At 38.7% G+C, this 21,109-nt stretch overlaps 1 long non-coding RNA gene across 1 annotated transcript; it reads left to right on the plus strand.

Annotated features, from left to right (window-relative positions):
- The first annotated feature begins 16,581 nt into the window (after positions 1 to 16,581).
- Positions 16,582 to 17,795, plus strand: LOC149207400 (uncharacterized). The gene is made up of 3 exons (XR_016252010.1): positions 16,582 to 16,733; positions 16,910 to 17,173; positions 17,637 to 17,795. It is a non-coding gene; the product is annotated as an uncharacterized LOC149207400 (long non-coding RNA).
- The last annotated feature ends 3,314 nt before the right edge of the window (positions 17,796 to 21,109 follow it).

The raw sequence follows: 21,109 nt of genomic DNA on the forward strand, positions 1-21,109 counted from the left end.
AGGACCTGGACCAATTCTGGTTCATTGTAAGAGCTGTATGGGAGGCTAAAGGTGTTACAGATGATCATATAAAAAAGGCAACGCTGGTTAGTGCTCTTCAAGATCACGTGCTAAACTGGTATATTAAGTACTCTAATGATAACCTAAATGCTAAAGTGGCAGACATCCAGACAACACTCAATAAATAATTCAGTAGGCCTAAATTTGAGGCGCATTTGATTGTGGGATTCAAAGAAATCATGATGTAACTAGTCGAGATGCCTTGGGAACTAGATCAGAGATTGAAATGTACAATCCATGAAGCCAACATTAACCTAACAGATGGACATCATCATGAGTGGTTTGTTGCTTCACTTCTGCCACACATACGGGCTGTGCTATCGCAGCAGAAAATAACCACTTAGGTGGAGGATTTGGAGATTGCCATGAGACTACATGAGACTCTGATGCAAGATCCAAACCTGTGGGTTCAACAGATCCATGCGCATATGAAGAATCTGTGCCTCAAGATGCAGAGTCTGAAGCAGGATAGTACAGTTCAACCAGAGGTGCACGAGGAGCTATGGTACTTGAAATGCAAGAGTTAGAGGCATGACAAGGACCATTGCCTAATCTTTGCGAACTATATTGCAGGAGGGGGACAGATGCCTTTAAGGCTAGAAGCTCAAGGAGGACCTAGTGTGGGGCCTGCATTATGGTGCACTATCTATTAGGTAGTTGAAAAACATGTCACAGATAACTGTCACTTGCTACAATAGTTTGTACAGCCACCGTAATAGCTATTCTGCAACTTTTGTAGATCGGTAGGGCATGATGAGCATACTTGCAAGAGCTATGAATTGATGATAGATAGAACTCCCGCTTATAGGGTTTAGGCCAAAATTCAACCCCCTCACCAGAGCACAGGGATGGTACGGACAAGATTTCAGGGATGCGGACGAGGTTGAGGCAGAGGAGGACCTGGTAGAGGTCGAGGACAGTTAATTTGCTACAATTGCGGAGGGCCAAGAGACTATGCCTGCGATTGCACTAACCCAACACATACGTCGTGCAAGTATTGCACGTTGTTTGATCATGAAATGGAAGATTGTCCTATGCCGATAGCTAGGATACGTGATAAAGGGGCGCTACCACCTCCGTCGACTCAGAACCTACAGATGATGAGGTTTGAGCCACGTGAAGAGGATCCAAATGTAAATATAGTGCTCAAGAGTGGAATCGCGATAGGAGATGACAAGGGAAAACAACTAGAAGAGAGTACATGGGTTTGCAAAGGTCTGGCAAAAGAGGTTGAGTTCGATTTGGAACGCACATGTGAAACCTTAATGGAGGCTAAGAAGATCTTCGCTCAGGCCTCCACCTCAAGAAGCAGGGATAAACCTGAGCAGAAGATGGACCCCTCTATGCTCACAAATTTACTGGAGACTTGTATGAAGTTACTGCACCATAGTAAGGTTGTGAAAGGGTTACAAGAGTTCATCAATAGATGCTTTGGAACCACACCAGGTGAGCCACCCATAGTATAAAAGATTGGCAAGAATAAAACAAGGACGGGATGGGAGATGAGACTGAGAACGCAGATAGGAGAGTATGAGATGGATCAACTTATTTTGGACCTGGGGTCAGACCTGTGCTGCAATGGTCTCCGATTTAGCTAAGGATGGCCAATCAACAGAAGATCATCCCCATGAGACCACTATAGGGGCTGACTATGGATATTGAGGGAGCGAGCGCGCTAGCTCATTTTGAAGTGATAGAGATAGTGGATGACAATAATCCCTATCTTGCACTCCTAGGGATTGACTGGGCCACTAATATGAATGGGGTAATTAATTTGAAGAAGTGGAAGATGATCTTTGAGAAGAATTTTCTATGCATAATAGTACCTCTAGATCCTGTTGAGGGATTGCGCTATACGGAACCAGTCCACAATTATGAGAGTGATGACGATTTGGACTGTATCTATAAGATAACGGCGCGAGATCAAGATTGGGTGAATCCCACCGAAGATGGACGGATTATATGGGATCACGAGAGTTGCTGCAATTCGGACTCTGATGAAGAGTTACAGCGCTGAAAAAACCAGTTATATGAAGTGACTACCCTGAACTACAACATGATGACCCGATCGCTACACTATGTGTCCTGAGAGGTAAGAAATATGCCTACTTATGATGGTCAGAATGAGGTAGATATCTTTTTGGATGCATTTGAAAGGGAGGTACCAAAAAAGCAGTGCTTTCAAGCGTTGAAATGGGCACTGTGCGCTACGCCCACAAGATGGTGGGGTATGCACAAGGGAAGCTTTGATGATTGGTGAGAATGCATGAGAATGATGAGAACTTGCTTTGGGAAGCCGAAGATATGAATGACAGACAAGTATGATGGGCAGGATGATCCGCGCATGCATTTGGCCAAATGGACCTAGGCTTATGGAGAAAAGCCCCAACCTGAATGGGTGCACCTGTTCTGTCACACCCTGGATATTGTCCCGATGAACTAGTATGTAGAAACCGAGCTCCACCATGGGAAAGGTGAATGGGATATCCTGCGCAAGGGATTCATGATGACATTTAGTTTTGAGGACAAGTTTGATAGTATTGATGAAGTGCTACAAGAAGTGAAGGCATCAATCTTTAGGATACCAGAGGATCCTTTAGACCTATTTCAGCCTGAATGGGCTACTCAGGTGAGTCACGTGCTAGAATGTTATAATTTAAATGTTGAAGAAGAGGATGAGGATCCACGCAAGATTAACATTCCAGAAACAGAAGGTCACTGCGAGGTTCAAGGACCGGAGATTGAGGACCCTGATATAACCGCATCATTGAAAACAAAACAAGTAAACATTGGTACATTGGTAGAACCCAAATTTGCAAATATTGGAGACTACTGGGATGATGCAACGGTGGATAAGGTCACTGAATTTCTCCGCAAATACCAAGATTTATTCCCTACCAAGTTCACAGATCTGAAAGGGATAATCGGGGACCTAGGAATGATGAAGATTACGCTGAAGCCTGACGTGAAGCCGGTTAAGAAAAGGCCTTACCGTCTCAATCCGAAATATAAGGAAAATGTCTACTTAGAGCTGGACAAGATGCTCGCAGCAGGCATCATTGAGTCTGTGGAAGAATGTGACTGGGTAAGTCCGATGGTGGTACAGGAAAAGAAGCAGAAGGATGAAATAATGATATGCGTGGATCTCAGAAAGCTGAATGAGACTTGTGTACATGATCCTTTCCCAACTTCGTTCACTGATGAAGTGTTGGACAATGTAGGTAGCCAGGAAGCATATTCCTTCACTGATGGGTACTCTGGGTACCACCAAATCAAAATCACGTTGGAGGACAGGAGCAAGACAACCTTCGCGATTGAGTGGGGTTATTTTTAGTACAGTGTAATGTCCTTCAGATTGAAGAATGCACCTGCGATATTCTCGCACGTAGTTGTTGCTGCGTTCAAGGAATTTATTCATAAGTTCCTTGAGGTATATTTTGATGATTGGAATTTGTTTGGGCTGGTTGAGTGCCATATAGCAAGCTTGCGCCTGATGCTAGATACCTGCCGAAGATACCAAATCGCACTCAATCTCAAGAAGTGTCTGCTTTGTGTTCCTTTTGGAAACATATTAGGGCATGTGGTTTGCAGACAGAGATGGATTGTAGACCTCGCAAAGATCGTGGTGATACTAAAATTGGAAGTGTCGTGGAGTGTGAAGCAGTTGCACGCTACTCTGGGACATACGGGATATTACAAAAAGTTTATCAAAGGCTATGCCCAAATCACTGCACCTATGGTGAAATTTTTGAAGAAGGATGTCACATTCTACTGGAATGATGACTGCAAGAAGAGCTTAGATATATTGAAATAAAAGATGGTCACCGCACTAATTCTAGTCTTCTCGGACTAGAAGAAAGAGTTTCATGTACATCTTGACATGTAATGTATAGCGCTGGGAGCAGTACTAACACAGGCTGGCGGAGAAGGCTTGGACCATCCTATCGCGTTTTCAAGCCGAGGATTATCCAAAGTAGAGAAGAACTATTCCACCACTGAGCGCGAAGGGCTAGCCATGGTGTATGCGTTCCAAAAGTATAGGCATTACTTGTTGGGAGGCCATTTTAAGATGTATACAGATCACTCCACGTTGAAGTACACGATCAATAAGCCTATGTTGGGGGAAGAATCTGTAGGTGGCTCTTATTATTCCAGGAGTATGATTTTCAAGTTTTCATGAAGCCTGAACGACTAAACGCGGGACCAAACCATCTATTGTGCATCGGAACAGGGGAGGAACCCACTAACTTGGAAGAAGGAATGCCTAGTGCACAACTATTTGTAGTACGTTTCGTGGATGGTCATTATCAAGATAAAGTACATTTCCTAATAACAAGTACTACACCGGAAGGATACACTATCCAATAGAAAAAGGAATTAATGGTGTGCGCGATAGATTTTTTGTCATTATTGGGCATCTGTACAAGATGGGGACTAATGAGATATTGCGATGGTATGTACATGAGTTTGAAGGAAGAAACATCCTCTTGGATGCTCATGGGGGCGGCCATGGGAGGAATATTCTACGCGCAGGGTTGTGGTGGCCAACCCTCTATCAGGACTCAAAAGCATAATGCAGGCCGTGTGATGTGTGTCAAAGGACTGGTAGGCCATCGCGAAGGGATAAGATTCCTTTGAATCCAAAAATGACGTCGCAACCCTTTGAGAAGTGGGAAATAGATTTTGTAGGACCCATTCAACCACAAGGAAAGACAGGAGCAAGATAATTTATCACCGCAATAGAGTATTTGACTCGTTGGGCGGAGGCACAGCCTGTGAAGGATTACACAGGCACGACAGCTACACAATTCCTCTTTGAGCGTGTACTGACATGATTTCACTGTCCAAGGATCTTGATGAGCGATCCTGGTACACACTTCCTAAACAAGACGATCAACGCGCTAACAGAGGAATTTCAGGTATACCACCAGAAGAGAACACCTTATCACCCGCAAGCTAACGAGACGGTGGAAGCATTCAAAAAAGTGCTTGAAAATGCGATGACCAAGGTTTGTAATTCTCAGAGAAGTGATTGGGACCTACGCATACCTGTAGTATTATGGGATTATCGAATGACATGTAAGAAGTTGACTCGATAGACCCCCTTTAGGCTTGTCTATGGGGTTGAAGCGGTAATTCCTATGGAGAACATTGTGCCTAGTCTATGCATAGCAGCGTTCATAGGTATGACAGATCACAAAGCCATAGAGGAGAGGCTCGCACAACTGGGTGAACTGGAGGAAGAAAGATTTTTGGCTAGATCTCACCAACAAGTCCAAAAGCAGTGCGAAAATGCATGGCATGATCAACACATTAAGCTGCCCTCATTTAAGGTAAATATCCAGGTTTTGCTATATGATAGTAAGTTTGATAAATTTCTAGGGATTTGCAGGATGCAATGGTTAGGGCCTTATGTCATTATGGAGATTACCAATGGAGGAGTGGTACAGCTGGTCAAATTGAATGGAGAAACCTTCCCAAGAAAGGTGAATGGACGTCGCTTGAAGCCATATACCGACAGACAAACCATGTGACTAAATGAAGGTAACACAGTCTTAATGCTGCAGGCAATTGAAAGGAGGAGCGGGACTATAAACTACACTACCCGGGTTGGGGAACTATGCGAAAGGAGTCTAGTTTAACTAGTCGGACTACCTTCGCAGAGAGTCCCTCGTGAACTCTCGTGAAGCACAAGAGCAAAGCAAGATATTCCACTACACGTGGCTCTTGCTGTCGATTGCGGTGGTAGCATGGGAGCTACCAAAGGAGAGCCAATTCCCTTCGGTCACACCAAACCTTCCTGAAGTAGTGAAGTACGCTTCGCTGTGGGTGACCAAAGACACGCAGCAAGTTCGAGACAATAAAATCTTCTCAATCTTGATGGAAATGAATATCAGGATGGCCATCAATCGCAAGCCATGATTGTCACGCACGGTGTATGCTAACCTACAGGGCTATGCCGAGTTTAAAGCTGATTTCCATCGAGTATCTATGAGGACATGGAAGGACCCTGCGTAGAAGTGGTACAACTTGTCGTACTTGGCCACAAATGACGCCATCGATGTGGTGCTCGATCAATGGTCAGCAGAGTGGCGCACTACCATGGACTTGGTAGAGGAGGCCAAACTGAAAATGGTGTAGCTTGTCAAGAAGAGGAAAAAGGAGGCTTCTGAGAAGGTCCAGGCGGAACAAGCAGAAAAGTAGGTAGGTAAGCAGACGAGCGGAATAGAGCGTGACTCTGATGAAGGTGTGCAGTCGCCTTCGCCTGCGACAGAAGAGAAAGACAAAGAACAACATGACACAGACCATCAGGAGATGTTCACCCACATTAAGCACCCAAGAGAGCTAGATAAGGGAGGGTCCAGAAAGAAATCCAAGGTGACCAAGACCTTGCTAGACCCTATCACATTGACAGAGGGTGAATTACATGATATCGGTGACACAGTCAGATATTTCACCATGAAGGCCCTACAACAATTTGAACAGCAACAACAGATCATACTAGGGGCTATCTAAACTAGGTTTCAGGAGTTGCAGACCCGTGCATCGCATGCTAGTACGATGTCTACTAGCTTGGCCATCGGCACTTCAGAGGCTACTGATATGCTGTGCACGAAGGCTTCCAATGTAATAGTGCTGTCGGATGGAGCACTGACCATGGATAATGAGGCTGACAGGCCCACTATTAGCTCCTTGAAGGGAGTTGGGATGAACCTGGCAGTGCTTCTGCACAGAGCACTCCACCTCTTGCAAGATGGAGTAATTGCAAAAATCAGGGCCCGAGAGCACCACGCCCTCTAGGTGATCAACAAGCATCGGATCAACAAAGAACAGATGGCCCTACAGAGAAATGGTGCCATCGCCCCTGAGACCAAGGCGACTAGCCAGAGCAAGAATATCATACAGGTCATTAAGGACGCATTTAGAATGGTTCCAGAGTTGGCCATTGTAGAGAAAGAGCTAGTCGAGGTCTACATGTGCAAGTTGGCCACAAGGGTGTGTGACACTTAGACTGAGATGGCACATGTTCAGTTGGAACTGAACCTACAAACTACCAAGCTACAGTTGAGGGCCCAGCCCTCCATACCACCAAAAGTAAAGAAACAGCGGGTGACCGCTGCCACAGAGGCAGCCACGGCAGTGGAAATTGTAGTAGCGGACTGCACATAGTTGTTCAAGAAATCATTTGAGGTCCTGAAAATCTTGTAGGAGGAACCAAATGTATAAAGGTTAGAGAGAGAAGAGCATGAGCTACAATAGTGCTACGATGAAGTTAATGGCACAGTGCAAACTATTGCACTGGCACAGAGGCTAGCCAAGCTATAGGAGGCCAAGCAGCTGAAGGAATAGGTGGACGTAACGCTGCACAAGGAAGCAGTGCTGAAGGTGCGACTAAAGCCCTGGCTCGAGGAAGCTTCCGTGGTCACAAAAAATATTGAAGGTAAGCTTGTGACTCTACAAGTGTCGCAACTAAAGCTTCAGGATGACAGCGCATGAGCAGTGACCGAGAAGACAATGGAAGATGCGAAGCAAGTGGCAACTCAGTGCATGGTCGAGGTAGCAATCATACGAGTTGAGCTGGATGGGCTCCATGCAGAGATCTCCATGCCTATCGAGTGACTTGAGGGTGAGTCACGATGTTTGCGTTCAGGTCCTGTTGGGAACGAGATCCCCCAAGGGCAATTTTTGGACTAAAATCGCATGTTTGAGTCAAATTTTGTAATAAAAATGTAAAGACTCCGCATTTTGTGGTCACGGAGTGCGTAAGTATTATATATCATAAAGGGTAGTCCTCCCTTAAGTTTTTTAAACTAAGCTCAGTTGTAAGAGATCTACCCATCGTTCGCGGGCCATGGGATTGTATAAAAAGAGCTAAGCTCTAAGTAGTTTCAGAGAGACATAGAATGATGGATAAGGTAAGAGAGTCATAGCTCTAAAGTAAGAAGTCTAAGTCTTTGGTTGTAGCATAGGTATAGGCTCTACAGCTAAGTGCATAGAGACCTAGGGTAGAAGTCTGCATCTTAGTGCACAGACCCCTACAACTGTGTGTGAAGGGTGGACGGAGTTGTAAACACTTGGAAGATATTAATAAAGAAAGATATTCTATAATTCCCGTGACTTTTTTTGCTATTGCATCTTGATATGTTATGTATGAATTTCCTTTATTATGCTTATGTGATGCGCGAATTAATGCAATTACATTGAATAATTGAACGCAATTACGATTATCTGTTTACGCAGTGATAGCTATAATTATTAGATAAGATAAGCAAGTCACTTAGATTAATTATGGAATTTGTACAGCTTGTTGCCTTAGCAGCAGAAAAGTACTTGAGTAGTAGGCTAGGGCTGTGCAAAGGCTGATGGTACCCTTTCGCAGAGGTATTGAAGGCTGGAATAGAGGGCTCATCTCGTAAGCCCTAGAGCAAGGAAACCTATGCGAAGGCAGAAATAGAGGGAATAAAATGACATCACAACCATCCCAGGGTGTGGAAACTTGGTTCCAACACCCCCCCATATTGCTTTAGGTGAGACTTCGGTTCGCGCTCCATGGGCTGATGCCGAAAGGGCCATAAGTGTAGGGATTTGTTTGGCTAATTAACGTTGAACCTGGGTCAGGCCCCCTCAAGCCAACAAAAAGTTAAGGTCATAGACATATCAATTTTTTTCTCAAATTTGGTAAGCCTTTTTCTCTTCAGTCACTCCTGAGGTGGTAGTAGCTTCTGAGGAAGGTTAGGCTTTCCTTCCGTTAATTTTTTGAGAATTTTCAGAGAGGCTGGGTGGATCATGTATGGAACCTCCAATGGACATCATACATCACCTATTTCGGATGGCCACTTTTATTCGGTGATGCATTTATTTTTCCCCATCTAATATGGCTACCCATGTTCATGTGTAGATCATTATTTTAGGTTAGTGGCTTCTCTTGTGTCACTATTTATTTGTGTATACCATTGGCCATTATCTTCAACCCTGGGCGCACCCATGATCTAGGAGGAAGGGCATAAATGGATCAGAGGGTTTCCACAGGCATGAACAAATCATAAGCAAGCTAGTAACTAGCTGCGTGGGTGGTGTCCAAGGTTGAAAAAGTGTCTGAAAAGAAGATCACACAGAGGGTTCAATAGTAGATGCATTCAAGCTGGGGATGAAGACAACAGGCCCATCTAGGGATTCTGCACAGGTTCAGTTAGCATATTTCTTAATACATGTGTCAAGGATGGGGGACGAGTATGAAAGGCATGAATGGTGAAGGAGGAAGATAAAGTAGTTTAATTATTCAACTTGGCTGAGAGTCGACAGATATAATAATCTCCTTAATTCAGGCGATTTACATGGCAATCCAAATATGCTAAAGAGGAGAACAAAGTGGTTTCTCTCACTCGAGGGCGCACTAGACATTTTAGGAGAGTGGGCACAAGGTTTAGCCACTGGTAGCATTCAAGAAGAATGTAGATGGTGAAAGACATAGGTGGAGAGTATGACGAAGGCCTCAATGATGTTTTTATCATCCAACTGGGGATTCATGGAAGATATCCAATTGAATGTCTCTTACATTGATAGTGATGGTGCTATTAAGTCTGTGATGGCACATTTATTTTTTAACGAAATACTTTGAATTGCACCTCTTCAACTCAGCGAAGAATGCTAATGATCGAGAGGAAATGGGGTTTATTGGAAAACACTTGTAAATTAGCCTAGTGAATGAGTGGTTGGTCTGCAAGGAAGCAAGGTCAACATTGCATCGAATAAAGGAGCCTAGGGCAACCCACCCGAAGGGGAGAAAAGGAAAAAGTGAGAAATACATTAAGAAAATGCCAAAACAGATAATTATAAGTTGAGCTCTAGGTAAAAATAATATGGTATTAGTTGGAATTTTTATTGGTAGGAATATTATTTGCGAGTGTTTAAAACCTGGATGAGATAAAGCTTTGAACCACTAGTGGATAATACATATTTCTTAACGACACTGGTAAAGTAGGGCCAGTTTTTGTTTTTAATTTAAAAAAAAATTAACACCAACTATTGTAGGGATTGATTTTGGAGAGTATCCTCCCAACCATTATTGCAGAAGAATTTCTTTGATTGGGTTATTATTTTATTGCACTAAATTGTTTCTCCGCTATTAGTGAGAATTCAAGCCCAGTATAGATCAATTTCTCAAAAAGGGTAAATCAATTTTATTGAAGAAAGCTAGGGAGAGAGAAGGAAGGCTAGGTATTGAATCCATTGATGCCAAGATATAATGTCATCACTTTACCTTTGGAAACGTTGTAGGAATCAACATAGCAATACATTAGTTGATTCTTTAGATAAAATATGGAAACAACTTACAAATCAAAAGAAAGAGTAGAACAACATGCCTTTCTCTCAGAAATTCCATGTTACCCTTCAATGCTCAAAGGATATCTAGATGGAAGATGTAAAAAGAAGGTGTCTCTTTGAACTTGGATCCAAATTGCAGGATACAAAATCTGAAGATGTCCTCCTATGGTTGGACACATCAGATATGGCTTTGTTCCTGATAGAGAAATCATATTGGAAAGGGTCAATTTGGGCCTTGAATCTATCCATGCTTTCTTTAATAAATCCGAGGTTCTTGGAGCATTCTTGTGAAAATTTTAGACTCACAGTTGCTTCTTGTGTCAGCAAGATCGTAACTATAACATCACCACCACCACCTTACAACAATCATATCATGAGGGAGATATTGCAGCTAATAGTAGAAACCCTTCAAGGGTTGAATAACATCATGCTTCCTACCTTTCAAAAGTGGCATAAAATTCTAGAACTCATGATTGAGTTCAGCTTAGACACATTCATGTTGAATCTGGAATGTGACGACTTGATCCTTCAGTTTCTGCAAAATGTTTACACCAACATTACATGAGCTCATCTAGACCACGTTAAAACATGCACGCAAAAGATTGTGTCCCTGTTCTTAGAAGGAAGTGTTGATATCTACAAGATACTAAGATCCAAATTGTTGACCATTTAGAGGAATGACCTAATTGTATCACGAGTCGCTTATGATCTAGTCAACAAGTTGGTTAGGAAAAAAATAAAAGTGTTCAGAAGTATGTTAACCAAGAAGGAGCTAACAAGGATTGATGGAGGATGCACTAACAAAGATATTAAAACCTGCAACAAGAAAGAAATCAGAAGGATAGGACTATGCTTTATCTACAAGGGACTTTGGGAACTTAACCATTCATGTAAAAGTGATAGGAAGGAGGAAATAAGGACAAAACAAGAGGAGATTCCTCAAAATCATGGGGATTCTTCTATAGTTGGGTCTATTGATTTTCAAGATGGTGAGAAATAATGTGATATTATTCAGAGGGGATTGTATGATGAAAAACATTCAAAAGTGCATGTAGACTCCTATACAATGGAGTCCATAGGTCTCCAGGAGGGTGTCCATAAAGAATATGAGTAATCAAGTATAGATAGTTGTCCAGCAATGCATCTATTTTTGACAACTCGAGAAGATGGAAAACAAATTATCTTCATAGGTGGAGAAGGCCAGGGATACTTGAGTGAGGATCAAATAATATGAACCAACATGATCAAAATGTTCACGAGGGGGGTCATGGTAGACATAGTTTGCAAGATGAACCATTCTTAGAGAGTTGGTTAAAGGCTCAAGTTGGATCTATGATAGTGGGGAATCTGATGTAGACAAATACAAAGAGATTCAACATGTCACCAAAATTACCAATAGTGGAATTTTAGGAAAATATCAAGCATTTCAAGATAAATATTATGATGTTGAAGCAGAGAGTCTAGACATCTGTAGACACTATCTTATAGGAGAAAAAAAAAAAATTAAGGAGCTCATAGGGGTGTGTGCTGAGTCAGCAGCAAAATGGTCTAGTGTAGAGGAATGTCTCAAGACCCTCACAAGGCAACAAGAGCAGTACATTAGGGAGTTCCAGAGAAACCCTCTACATGAGTACATAGATAGGGCTTGAGACACTACCAACCAACCTTTATACATTAGGGCGAGAACTATAAAGTTCTCCAAACGGATAATGTTGGGTGTCCAGGTGGAGCATCATGAGTTGAGCATCAGGCATCATCAACATAGTATACTTATTCCATATGCAAGCATTCATGCATTAGATCCATCCCACATGATGAACTTGCGAGAGATTATCAGTTGGAACTCTATTGATCAGATAATTCCAAGGAGGATACTCTTAGCCAAGGGCATATTCGCTTAGGCATGGACAATGATAGCGGTCAGAGATGGTATCATAACCCACAAGTCCCATGACTTAGGTGGCATTGGGATCCAAGTGAATCTATTGAGGGAAGGATTGGTCAAAGGATTGTTTTAGATCCAAGTATCAAAGGATTCATTCAGGATCATTTAGCATGGAGGCATGGGATATGACACTAGTTTGTATGGGATTCACCTTTGATGTGGATAGAAGTGGATTTCTTGAAGGTAAGCAATTTTTACCAAGGTATTTTCCCATGGGATCTAACCATGGTATTTGTGTTCTTTTTTTAGGGAAAATAATAAAATAACGTTTCTAAAGAGTTCATCAAGCCTATTAAAGGGGACAAGATCTAGGAACTTGGATCATCCAAAGTTTTCTTTTCTTATTGTGTGTTTGTTGAGAACTTGGCGTGGCGAGTTTTAGCTTGATCCAAGGACAAAAATCCTGTAGTGAAATTTGTGTGGTGGATCCATCCAGGATTCACAAGTGGGCTTCAGTGTCTTATATTAGTGATTGTTGAGAATTTGTACATTTCATTGGTAGCGGCACCAATATGAATTGTATGACTTAAAAAGTGCCACATTAGATATTCACCCCCAAGCAAAAAAATCTTACACTCAAAGCGTGAACAATTTTGAGATAATAAGTTAAGTGATCTAAAAAAATATATTATAGAAACTAACAATCAAAGGATTAAATTGAACATTAAAACATTAAAATTTAGAGAGAGAAAAAAAAATATCAACTTACAATTACCAGAAAAAAATAAAAATAAAAAATAAAATAAAAATGGATTATTAAAAAGCTTAAAGGGAAAGAATGGAAGTTCTAAACAACTAATGAATAATTACTAGCACATTAAAATAGACATAAATGATAAAAAAGTTTAAAATATGGTTATGGAAAGTTCCAATAATATTTTATAGATAATTTTGGAAGTAAAAACTAATTTCCCTAATGTATAACTTACCATAACAACAAAAATCTAGTAAGCCCTAAACTCTTAAACAAAATAACAAAAAAGAATTACTAAAAAGTTGAAAGAAATCAATGGGAAATTCTAAATAACTAATGAATAATTAATAGGCAATTAAAAAACATAAATTAAAATAAATAAATAAATAAAAGAGAAATTGAAAGTGTCAACAATGTTTTTTACATGGTTTTTGAGGTAAAAATTAATTTTCCCAATATAGAACTTACCATGAGATAAAAAATCTGGTAAACTCTGAAACTTAAATGGAGTTACATTTACATAGTTTTTCCTTAAAAAAACTTTGATAATTTCCCACACTCTTAGTTTACTTTAAAATAAATTGTGCTCTCTTTCATAGTTTCTATTAATATGGATAATTCGGATTTTTTCATACCATAGTTTTAATACTCTAATATCATATAAATTTACATTAAATATTTAAATATTTGTAATGAAATTTTATAAATTATTTTTTGAGAGAATAAGACGAGATACAAATAAATCATTTGGATTTTTCCTTAATCAATTAAAAAATGGAATAATGTGATCACAATTTTATACTATAAAGAGACTTCAAAGAGAGAAAAAAGGAAAATGGAAAATTAATAATTATAAATAAAATAAAATACAATTGGATTATTAAAAAATGAAAGCAATTAAAAAGAAATTCTAAATAACTAATAAATATTTAATAAACAATAACAAATTATAAATAATAATAAATTGTAAAATATGGTTATAGAAAGTGTCAACCATGTATTTGTAAACCATTTTTGAAATAAAAGTTTTACTAATAATGTATAACTTATCATAAGAATAAAAAATTGGTAACCTTGAATGGAGTCACATTTACGAATGTAATTTGCTTCTAAAACCAATGGTGCTCCCTTCCCATGTTTTTATTAACATGGATCATTTGGTTTTTTTAATGACATAATTAGGAGAATCTAAAATCATATAAATCTATATGAAATTTCTTAATATTTTAAATATTTTTTTTAAATGATTTATGTAGAGAACGAGATTCTATACTCACATATAATTTGGTTATTGAGTATATAATTTGGTTATTTCTTATTATTATTCAATAATAAATTAAATGTTTTAGAAAAAATAATCTTAAAAAACTTAATAATCAAAAGATTAAATAAAAATAAAAATAAAAGAAAATTAATAACTAGCATTTGTACCAGATGTTGCAAAGGAAATGCCGTAAGGCATAAATTGAAGAACACAAATACAACACAAGATTACTTTGATAAATAATAAAAATATATTGACCACTCAAATCAATGCCCCATTAACTGGAACCACTTAGTAGACATATCTATCAACATTAGGATTATACACAATGATCAAGAAATTTCCCATATACAAACAACACCTTCCACAACAACCTTTTGTCACGTCCACATTTTAAAAAATGCCTTGGAACATGATTGGAATCTCCCATATTGTCTTTTTCATTATGCAGATAAATCTTCCCTATTGCTATTTTCATCATGAATATTGTTAGTTCATTGTTGTAAAGTGTTAGTGTGTTAAAATATACAAACAGCACCTTCCACAACAACCTTTTGTCACATCCACATTTTAAAAAATGCCTTGGAACGTGATTGGAATCTCCCATATTGCCTTTTTCATTATGCAGAAAAATCTTCCATATTGCTATTTTCATCATGAATATTGGTAGTTCATTGTTGTAAAGTGTTAGTGTGATAAATTCAATACCATAAGTTCAACAAGCGAAAAACATTCCTCAATTAGCATAATATGTATTTTTCTCTCACCGTGTATTCTTCAGTCATGCATTACAAAACTTCCATCAAAGAGCACAAGTAACAGATTAACTGATTTTTTTCGAGATCATAAACTGGAAAAGCCCTGAAACTTTTTGAGTTCCATACCTAAACCAAAAAAATGAACCACCCTAAGAAACCCTAAACCAAGAAAATGAAAAACCCTAAGAAACTCTAAACCAAGAAACATTTCATGCTGGTCAGCGTTACTGATATATTCATGACTGATCATCTCTGATGGGTGTGCCTTCTGCGGATAACCTGAAACTATCAAGCAATGCATTCCTTCCACTCAAAATAACATGAAAGAAGTCATTAACCTGTTTAGAGAGAGGATCTAACCCCTGGGCAAGCAATTGTGCACTTTGTTGTAATTCTTGTATAGCAATTCTGATATGTTCCACTTTCTCTGTTCCATCGACAATGTCAGACTACACCCTTATTCATCTATTCTTTTTACCTGGCCTTTGATGATGATAAGCAATGTTGAATTGGAAATGTGTATCACAACATTGCCAAAAGTGGCTCAATATTTGCTAGATGTTTTATAGGTGATAGAGTAAGGCATTGTTTAGTATAAGTTTTAGAGGTGATAGAGCAAGGCACTGTTTGGTATATGTTTTAGAGCTGATAGAGCAAATCACTATTTGGTAGATGTTTTAGAGGTGATAGAGCAAGGCATTACATATAAGCTACTTTAAGAGGAGTTTTTCAATATGAAATACAGCTCCATTTTGTTATGAAATGCATTGTTAGATGGACATTTAAGATCAACAAGTATACTGTCATTAACTCTTAGGGCTTAGTAAACCAATACAAAACCATCTTTATGTTTATAGGATTTTCCATGCGTGGAAGCAACCTCAGTCCTTAATGCACTTACTTTTTTTGCTGCTTCTTTCATTGTCTTTGGTGGTATCTTGCTAGAAAATCCTTACATAAATTCCAATATATGTTCTCTAAAACAATATAAAATTCTCTCAAACGCAAGACATGAGCTTGGATACCACTTGGAGCAAAACCACATCACAAAAGACACATTGTACATTGAACGCACAAACAATAAGTTCCTTTCTTCCAATTTTTGACATTTTGCATTAAGGTAAACAATATCCAAGCCACTAAGTAGATAACTCTGCTCTTTTTCCTGTCTATGGGTGCACTGAGGCAAAGATTTTTGTCTTCTGAGGAAACTAAAATAATAACTGTCCATAAATATCTAATTGATAAAGACTATTTAGTAATGATTTTTAACTTATCACAAAAAGCACACTCATTTTTATGCCATCACTAAGAATCGAAGGTATGCTTTTGTATGAAAGTTAGACATGGATGGAAGGAGTTTGACTATATTTTGTGGTTCTAGATGTCTACTAATACGACCTAATTTGACCTTGAATGATGCAAGTTCTGGTTTCTTGAGTTTTTTATAAAGACACTGTTGAATTAAGATTTTGAGCTTTTTCTGATCTTGAGTAGAGTTTAGAGGATGTTTCCTTCATTACCAATACAAGTTTGGATCCATCCCATAACATAGCTGAATTAACCTGAATGGATTTTTCTCCAATATTGTTTTTTCCAAGCCATTATGTTCCTTAGTTAGCTCAAGTCATCTACAGACACAACAAGGACCTTGAAAATCCAGCCATTAATCTGAAAGGATATATGGTAAGACCCTATACTGTCATTATGAATGTATGGGCATTAAAATATAACGAGCAACACTTGAAATGGACGACAGATGGCAATAAATCATTTGTTCTAAATAGGATCATATAGAATGAAAAGGGGCGATTATATTTCTATATTGTGTTTTAACATCCGGAAAATCATGGTTCTTGCAGGTGGGCAATGCACTTACAGACGATTTCCATGATCTTGTAGGGATTTTTGAATTTATGTGGTCTCATGGTTTGATATCAGACAACACCTACCGGTTGCCCAATATTCACTGTGACTTTTCATCTCTTGTGCATCCATCAGCTCTATGTAATATGGTATTAGATCGTGCCGATGTGGAAATGGGGAATATTGATCCATACAGTATCTACACCCGTCCTTGTTTGAACAGTACTGGAACATATAGAAAACAACAGAGAAAAAGATATGTAAGTATATTATATACATTAAGCATTGTATATGCCAGCAGATCAGTTTGAAGGTATGCTTAAAGTCCAATTTCGTATCTTTTGCATTTGGTAGTCTCTTTCCCATTGACATGGTAAACTGTAAAATAAAGACCAGAGAAAAAGATGTGTAAGAATATTAGATACATTAAGCACTCTATATGCCAGCTTATCAGTTTGAAGGTATGCTTAAAGTCCAATGCTATATCTTTTGCATTTGGTAGTCTCTTCCCCATTGACATGGTAAACTGTAAAATAAAGACCAGACTAGATGATTGAGGTCATTTTTTCTCAAATTAAACACATTCTTGCGTGCCATTGAGGTCCACAATTTGTTGCATGGTGAATTTAAATGACTGGTATCCATCACCTCTAGATGGGGATAATCAGATCAGCTATAAGAGCACTACTGCATTCTCTTTCTCACAGAGGCATTTTGTTGCAGCCATGGAGGCATCTGTTTGTGGAGTATGATCCTTGCACTGAAAAGCATTCCGAAATTTATTTCAATCTACCTGAAGTACAAAAGGCTCTTCATGCCAATGTTACAGGAATTCCTTATAACTGGACTACTTGCAGGTCTGTGGTTTTATTATTAAAATGGTAACTTTTTTTTATCTGGTGCTGCTTCTTTTGCATTTATAAAGGACCTTCATTCATCAATCTGGTCTGTTTGCTTTATTATGTGATGAAGTTTCTGCTCACTGGGGAGACTCCCCTAGATCTATGTTGCCAATTTACCTAGAGCTCATAAACGTTGGACTACGCATTTGGATGTTCAGGTCACAACTCACCGTGCATATCATTTCTTTTAATCAGAACATGGCACTTAGAACAATGAGAATGTTTCTGATTGGACTTTTGCTATTATCTTCCATCATAAAATCTACTACAGAAAATTCGATATTGTTTTGTTGGTATGCAGTGGAGATACAGATTCAGTGATTCCAGTCGTAGAAAAAACAGGGATTCAAGGGCCTTACCCCACGATTTATGATCGGAAATCTATTGGATATTGCGAGAAAGATATAGAAGGAGTTGTGCACAGACATGGCCTTTATACATCACGATTTCAGAAAGAGTGCTTTCCCTTATATGGTTGAGTGGTCCAGGAAATATGATACTGTCACAAGTAATTTTTATGGCATATGCTGCTTATGGATTATTGGTTTATTTATTTGTTGCAATTATAGATTTGAAATTCAATTACTTTTTGTAGGTGAGAAGTTTGTGATCTGATTTGGTTACGAACTGAGAATTGTTCTGACCTGATGCAGAATTGATCCGGCAATTTCTATCTTCCAAGCACGTGAATTACTGTGGAAAGTCTCCTCTGGACCAGAAAATGTTGTTTGTTGTGGTTGGGAGAAGTGCGTTTGTTGTTAATGGTGAACAATGGTCTTACCAACACCGAATGTTTGCGCCTGCCTTTAATATGGAGAAGCTCTCAAAGCTCAAGGTGAATATGGAAAGTAAAGATGGTAGAAATAACTTTCGGGTTAATCTCATTGAAGAAATTTAATGGTTATGGGCATTGCTTTTCTGTTTTATATGTTGTTAATATACTTAATATATAATCCTGTTTGTTTTTATTTTACTTTATTTTTTATCATAGCCACACTAAAATAGTACTACATATTCATGCAAAAGTAAATGCAGCATACCTGGCTGAGTAACAGTCGCCTTCTTCCAGTCATAGCTCCACACATACTTCGAGATTCACAAATACTTCGAGATTCAGTCTTGCCACGGAAGAGCTTGTCGTTAGACCAAACGCCATCTGAAAAGTCCAGCAAATGCAAAGCATAATGAACAAGAAGCTGGAAATATTCAAGCTTTGAAATTTCGACATTTAATGCAAGGCAAATGTCTAAAAGCTTTACAGTGTCATCCAGGTATTCGTCCATCCATTTCTCATCCCAGCTTTGAAATTTCGACATCTAATGCAAGGCAAATGTCTAAAAGCTTTACAGTGTCATCCAGGTATTCGTCCATCCATTTCTCATCCCATTCTGCTGTAGGAAATTGGAGATCTGTAATAAGGGACTTGAGGTCCGCGTGTGTAGCAGATAAAACCGCCATGGCTTGCTGCATCCACAACAGATTTATCGTGTTCTTCAATAACACACTGGCACCCTAAGCATTTTATGGTAAAACAAAACACATAATTTCAGTCAAACAAAGATGGTTACAAAGTTCTCAATGATCAAGGATTTTCTGATCAAATTGTTTTCTGTCGCTTTCTCTCTATCTGCCCCATGAAAACAATCAAGCCCATTAACTGGAGTCCAGTTTAGAGCTGACAGAACCCTACTCGAGTTTGTAGGGTGCCATGGGGATGCTTTTCTTGTGCACTACAGACAGGGAAACAGGGTAGGGTCATTTTTAGTGTCGTTTGTTGTCAATGGATTCCTTGGATATGCCTCCTATGATGGAAGACTGTCTATGGGACGTCCCAAATGTCAGGGGTTTGTCCTTGCCAAATGGCTATAATGGGATTCTGTTAAAAAAATGTTTTTTAATCAACCACTGGTTAACATGAGCAAGATTTTCTTGATTGTGAGGTTATTAGTGGTGTATTTATTCGGCCAGAGTTTTGAAGGATTTGCAGGTCTTACTATTTTTTGTAAGCATAAGCACACATATCAGTATGGATATGTTATTGGAGAAGCTTAAACTCTGGTGGAAGGAAGCCATCATTAAAATGCTTATTATTTTAACTTATATTTTACTTGAAGCCACCTTTTCCCATTAAAAGACCTCACTCTCCCAAATCCCTTAAAGCATAGAAACAAAAGTCATAACATTTAATGGAGTGGCTTATAATTGCCCCCAGTCATCCCCTGCATTTTTTCCCTTGAAACTTTGGTGAATAGAGGCATGAGGAAGCATCGAGTCCCATTTCTTTGGTTGATGTTTGATTAGAAATTGTTATACAGGTCGTAGGCTAACAAGGTGACTTTTTAGTCTTTTTTTCGTGTAGATATTCTAGTAGATTTTTCTTAAAATCCTGTCAGAAATCTCAAAAAATGTAGTTTTAAGTTGTTGAGTCTACACAACATATGTTTTCTAAAGACTTTCTACGGTGCTAAATCCATTTTTGCATTTAAAATTACAATTTAAATGACAGAATATTGTGATCTCACCAAGAATTGTATTACTAGATTCTGGTGAAAAGGACCAAAAAAATATTCGCATTAGACTACATCCTTATTCATCTATTCTTTTTACCTGGCCTTTGATGATGATAAGCAATGTTGAATTGGAAATGTGTATCACAACATTGCCAAAAGTGGCTCAATATTTGCTAGATGTTTTATAGGTGATAGAGTAAGGCATTGTTTGGTATATGTTTTAGAGCTGATAGAGCAAGGCACTGTTTGGTATATGTTTTAGAGCTGATAGAGCAAATCACTGTTTGGTAGATGTTTTAGAGGTGATAGAGCAAGGCATTACATATAAGCTACTTTAAGAAGAGTTTTTCAATATGAAATACAGCTCCATTTTGTTATGAAATGCATTGTTAGGTGGACATTTAAAATCAACAAGTATACTGTCATTAACTCTTAGGGCTTAGTAAACCAGTACAAAACCATCTTTATGTTTGTAGGATTTTCCATGCGTGGAAGCAACCTTAGTCCTTAATGCACTTACTTTTTTTGCTGCTTCTTTCATTGTCTTTGGTGGTATCTTGCTAGAAAATCCTTACATAAATTCCAATATATGTTCTCTAAAGCAATATAAAATTCTCTCAAACGCAAGACATGAGCTTGGATACCACTTGGAGCAAAACCACATCACAAAAAACACATTGTACATTGAACGCACAAACAATAAGTTGCTTTCTTCCAATTTTTTACATTTTGCATTAAAGTAAACAATATCCAAGCCACTAAGTAGATAACTCTGCTCTTTTTC

Source organism: Pinus tabuliformis, chromosome 1_2 (assembly GCF_031772625.1).
Source record: "Pinus tabuliformis cultivar Carrire ecotype Pingquan chromosome 1_2, CPIR1, whole genome shotgun sequence".
In the NCBI taxonomy this organism is placed as follows: Eukaryota; Viridiplantae; Streptophyta; class Pinopsida; order Pinales; family Pinaceae; genus Pinus; species Pinus tabuliformis.